This window comes from Sycon ciliatum, chromosome 11, assembly GCF_964019385.1.
Source record: "Sycon ciliatum chromosome 11, ocSycCili1.1, whole genome shotgun sequence".
Classification (NCBI taxonomy): domain Eukaryota; kingdom Metazoa; phylum Porifera; class Calcarea; order Leucosolenida; family Sycettidae; genus Sycon; species Sycon ciliatum.
The window spans coordinates 7,835,599-7,841,598 of NC_088653.1; the positions used below are offsets into that span (position 1 = coordinate 7,835,599).

Consider the following 6,000-nt stretch of genomic DNA (forward strand, 5'->3'; position numbering starts at 1 on the left):
CTAGTTACTGTATAACAATATCTAGATACTGTAAAACAGTATCTAGTGACTGTATAACAGTATCTAGTTACTGTATAACAATATCTAGTTACTGTATAACAGTATCTAGTTACTGTATAACAGTATCTAGTTACTGTATAACAGTATCTAGTTACTGTATAGCAGTATCTAGTTACTGTATAACAGCAAAGTCTAGCGAGTCACAAAGTCTAACGTTTTAGCGGCCAATTCTTTTTCGTTATTTGAAAAATACGTTATCGCTAGATTTCTGTGTAAAGATGCGCATACAGAAGGGTGGCCAGGTAGCCATCGTTAAACTTTCTGCACGTTATCATGCCAAAATTACAAAAACGTTAAACTTTTTATTCGTTAGACTTTCCGGTATTACAGTACCTAGTTACTATAGTATCTAGTTACTATGGTATCTAGTATCTATAGTAACTAGTTACTATGGTATCTAGTTACTATAGTAACTAGTTACTATGGTATCTAGTTACTATAGTATAAAGTTACTATAGTAACTAGATACTATAGTATCCAGTTACTATAGTAACTACTTAATGGTGGACAGTTACTCTGAACTCGTATCCATGTGTACTTTTCATTTCTATATTTGAGCCCGAGCGCGCTAAAACATGACCACAGCTTTTTTTGAAAAAGTCGAGATAATCGCGATTTGAATTCCGCGGCAAAAAATACGAAGTGCACTGCAACGCGAGTCGCTGTTGTTGTTCTCCTCGCGGAGCTAGCTCGGTCGACTGGACTGTTCCGGATGTAATTCTTTGTTGCAAGTAAGTTTATTTGTTTGAGTTTGTATTCCATGTTGCGCTGAGTCGCCTAAAACTGATCGTCATCGATGTATCGACAGAAGAGCCTAGTAGTAGTAATGTACTGCGGAGCGGAAGAAGACGACATCATCGCACTCCATGCGCAGGATAAACTATTTTGAGGATTCGGGTCGGAAACAGAAGGAAGACGATGATGGCTACAGCGACGAGTCATTTGAGGGCGACACTTTCATCGAGCGTAAAAAGAATTGATGCTGGTAGTCCCACGATCTGCAGTGACGAGGAATTCTACTCTGATGACAACCTGGCAAGCGATTGGCATCGACACTGACTTGGGAGGTGAGTCGGCCGATGATTTGGCCAGAATGGACATCGCTGCACATATCCGGGACAATGCCAGTATTGGTTGCAAGTGCAAAAACAATCAATGGACTCTGCTGCTCCCTCAACTTGCTCAAGTCGATAATTTGAGTACCTTTATGCGGAACATCGCTAGCATGAGCAGTATGCAGCGAAAGCAGTACTCTCTGGCGAGCGGAGAAACCGTGTGCAGATGGGCTTTGGTGTGGGGAATATGAGTGCGACGTCTAGTATGTTGAGGAAGACTGTGTGCAGCAGTGTACACTGTATATCTGAAAGTACAGGTGGAGTGTGATGGAGAGGACATGGAGTACCAACTTCTTCCGCCAGCTACAGATGTTGACCGTGTTTTCGCTGGCGGTTCTCCAGTGGTGCTCCAAACAGGAGGCATTCCGGACAAGCAGCTCAGCTGCCTATAGACAATTTGGATGTGGCTGAGTACCTGTCAGCTCATGCTATAAGACCCTGGACAGAGGAATTGACCCGGAAAGGATGAACCAAGGGGCATATCAATTGTGTGCAAAAATGACAATCCCATTGCTGTACATAGAATATCGCCATTTCAACAGTGCTGCATATAATACCATTGTAGCAACACTTAGACATGTCCGATCAATCCAAAACTTTCAGACAGTGAACATTAGGTGTGTTAGATCATTTTTAACCCTTTACCTTCTGTGTGTACATGAATCGACCGAATTTGGTCGATGGACATGCATGCACTAAAACATTCGTAACTCGATCAATTCTCGACGGAATCTCAAAACCTAAATATATAGGAAGAAGCCGAAGAGCCCAGCTGTTCATTGCCACAATCGGCGAAGAGCTGCGATGCCGCATTCCAAAGATATCGCGCTCGACATTTCAGTTACGGCAAAAGTCGATTTTTTTCTGAGTGACTGGCCTTGAGCTGGGGATTTCCCTCTCCTGACATGCTGAGTCACCTGTGCATGTTTTGAGCGCGTGGGCAGCATAAAAAGAAACCCAGGACAACAAATTTGAAATGTTTACGATGAAGGAGTGAGAAATGGCTGACGAGGAGAGAATTTTCTCGGATACCCAGCGATGGGGAGTATTTGAAGCACCCTGGCGTTGGATATGTGATCTCAGTAGTGTCCAGTTTGAGCTCATTGTACGCAGCTCGTGGAGAGCTTTCCAGAATGCCCAAGAGTGTGAAAATCGGTTGATTATAACCAAAGATATTCTCAGAATGAGGTGAGAAATATCGTATTTGGAACTGCCTGGGAATTATGGTCAGAAGGTAAAGGGTTAAACAAAAAACTGAAAATCGAATTTTTGGTCTGTGGTCATATTTTTTCGTGCTCCGGCTCATTTATTATCCGCTCAACATCCGAGTTTCAAAAATATATCATGCGATAATCACAATATTATTGAAAAGACGTTTCTTTCAGTGTTATAGAAGTGTAAGAAATTGAAGTGACACGCATCATGACCTAGGTGAAAGCAAAGCATAGCAAGGGGACTGGTATTTCCAGCCCACTCATTTGTAAACCAATCATTAATTTTCTGGATTCCCCAGATTCTGAATCGAGTAGTGGTGTACGACGGTTGCATTTTAATATTTTGTCATTTTTTCCATACATAACACGGGGTTTGATCCTGAACACACACTGACATGTCAGGTACATTTTACGGAATAGTTGTAATATGCTATGGTGCTAGCTTATCATTTTTTTTCTTCTTCCTTTTGGCACACAGAACGTGGTATTGAAACACAAACTATCTCCCTGCATGCATTCCTTCCATACACTTTGCACGCATACATATCCTACCACGTTGGTTCACGTTATGAACCTTGCGTTGAAAGCCCTATTTGAATATTTGACCAGCATTCTTTACTGGTATGGTAATGTAGCAGGCCACGTATGATACGCCAGGTAATGAGGGCCCTACGATGTACACACACACACACACTCACACACAGATACACACACACACAGATACACACACACACAGATACACAACGAGAGGGCTTGAATGAACAAGAGCAACTCAATATACTTCGTTTTTACTTTCTCCGCATCATTACAATTGTCGCTTTCTAGAGCGATTTTTCAAATTTATTTTGTCCACTTGAAATGAAGAAGTCAGCTAGAAGTTTGTGGCCTCCCGCTTTGTTGCACTTGCGGCTGGGGTCAACGTCTTCACCAGAAATTAAGGCAGACCCTTCAGTACTCAACAAAACGGTGAACAAGAAGCGAGCTCAAATTTTAGGTCATGAAACTTCGTTTTCAAGCAATCGATGACTCCAGGTGGCAGGCGATGACGGCAAACTAGCATTTTTGAAGTACACCGTAACGACCACCAGCGAGATAGGGTAAGCAGTTCCGCACCTTCTTTCCTTGACAAGCGCTTCGCTGGTTTTGTTGGTGTTTTCAGGCCTGCTACCTTCGCAGCAACATGCACCACATGTAGCGAATTTCAGGAATTTGAGAACACTTTGTTCTTGCCATTGTCAACTTCAGCATGCCAAATTCAAGAGATATACCAGGATTCGTATCCCTGAGCATTTTTTTTAATTCACGGTTCACGTGGGAATGTGGACCGGTATGAACTCCAGGAAAAAGATACTCACTCTGGGCGAAATAGTGCGAAACGAGAAGAATTTGTTTGGTGCGGAAGAGAGCTCCAAGATCACAACGGCTTTCGTAACAATTGCGAGGGAAGGGTCATACCAATGTTCGAACACAGAAAACAGTGATTCCGACAGCCTGACTAAGACAATCAAGTCACAAACATTGCGATGTGCGAAGCGACAATTGTAGTGACGAAACCTGCTCCCGATAATAAGATTTTTTAAGGGGGACGTGTCCCCCAGACCCCCTCTTTCTTTTCGCCTCCTTTCGGCCGTAAAACTTTTTTAGAACCTGGTGGCGCCCCTGCAAAGTGATCTGTCAGGGATTAGGACTGCCTGAAAAGAGAACAAAATGCAAATCCAACAGGACTGGAGCCTGCGACCTTGCTTGTCATGAGCATAGCTCTAACTATCTAAGCTATGGTGGCACTGAGCAGAACCTAGAAAGCGCTGACAACTTTTTCACTAAACCTTCAGCTCAAAAAAACTTTCCAAATAATTTTGTTTTTCTGGTGAAAGGTCACCGTTTCCGATTGGAAGAAGTCCCTTCTTTGGAATTTGACGAAATTATTCATCGACTAATTTTCTCTGCTTGTAAAGCACACGGATTGAGAGTGAGTGGATATTGCAGAAGCCAAAAATTCCTTCGCGTTTGAATTGCCGTTGCTGCGCTTCAATACCATGCGGACAAATGTGAGCACACGACACGGAGTACTGTACATCAGCAGAAGCCTTTTCCAATAAATCGTTACGGGTTAGGGCTGCTGTGCTACTAGAACTCAGCGCACACCTTGGCTTCAGTGAAACATAGGGACTGAATAGGAGATGCTTACCTGACTTCAAGCCAGGGAGAAGCACCTGCTCCCGATAACGGCCGGGTGGTTCCTGTCCGGCGTCCGCTATTCTGGTAACGTTGACACGGACGATTGGTAGTCCCACAAATCTAAACGCCACCTGCCGATGGGCAGGTAACGAACGAAAGCGCTTCACTTCCGCAACCAGATTGCGACGGAGCGTCACTCAAACTCCCAGAAAACAACAATATGAAGGGCCGCAAGCAGAACACGCATCCGCCCAGAACACCCACAGACGGCAACGAGCAAGAAAAAAACCATTCCGCATTCAATTAAAGCACGGACGGTGCAGCAGTCCAAGATCCTCTCTACACGTTCGCTGCACGCTCCAGCGGCCAGAGCTCTGTGGCTTCATTCATCTGTCTGATCTGTCAGAAGATGTAGATTTACGCGTAGATTATGTACATGACTGTACAACATGACATCAGATTCTACTGCCTGCTCCACACTACAAAAGTACAGTGCTACTCGTGTACATCCATATGTAGGTCTACATAACAAGTTATATTCATTGCTGGCCGACCTTTCTGCTGACATGATGCTCCCACACCAATTATGAAATGAAGCCGACTGTCTGTGTTGCCAGAGCAGAGGCGGACTAGCTGTTCAAGTGTCATCACATGCAACAGTGCTAGTGAGCGATGTCGCCTGTACTAAAGATTATGTAGAACAGGCCTAGGCGCCTGTTTGTTCACCCACGTACACGTCACGTGGTAAACAGCCGGGATAAATCGTAGTAGAACAGTGGCGGATCCAGGGGGGGGCCCAGGGGGCCTGGGCCCCCCCTTTGAAAATTTCGACCTTGGTCTAGGATTACAGTAGACTGTAGAATGAGCGCTCGAAAATTGACTTGCCGTGTCAAGTGGGTCACGCGTGCTACGTACTTTTATAAGTGTCCCGGTGTCACGCACTGTACTAGCCAGCGCGCTGTGTACAACTACTGTACGCACTGCGACCTGAGGACACGGCCGCACTTCAAACATGTGAAAAACGTGCCAAAAATGCAGGGCCTGGTGCATAGTGCAGCGATCGCGTTGGGCTGAAGTCCTGTATGGTGCACGGTGCTGTCGACTTCGTCCTTCCTTTTTTCTTTTTCACTTGTCAGAAACTATTACGCTCTCTCTACTTCGCGTGTAGCCAACGGGTTTACCTTCAGATATGCGATGAAGAGGAAAGGGTCTGACATCAGGTCGTTCTTCAGTGGACCGGTAGATAAGAGAGTTCGCGTTGAAGAGCCGTCCAAAGGTCCCTCGCAGCCGCTGTCGAGTGGAAATGTTCCAGTGCAGTTTGAAAATGTCGTGAGAATGGAATAAAACTAGGGACCGGCGGATTCTGCTCGAAAAGGTGGCATATTCTGCTCGAAAAGCAGTGAAATTGGCAGAACCATACAAACCTCCATTTT

General features: G+C 44.8%; 1 protein-coding gene across 1 annotated transcript in view; it reads right to left on the reverse strand.

Moving 5' to 3' along the window:
• Positions 1 to 4,848, reverse strand: part of LOC135827048 (poly [ADP-ribose] polymerase tankyrase-like) — a 102,696-nt gene extending 97,848 nt beyond the window's left edge. Inside the window, exon 1 of the mRNA XM_065339571.1 lies at positions 4,578 to 4,848. The gene's annotated coding sequence lies outside the window, so the exon portion shown is untranslated. The remainder of the gene's footprint in view (positions 1 to 4,577) is intronic.
• Positions 4,849 to 6,000: the final 1,152 nt, after the last annotated feature.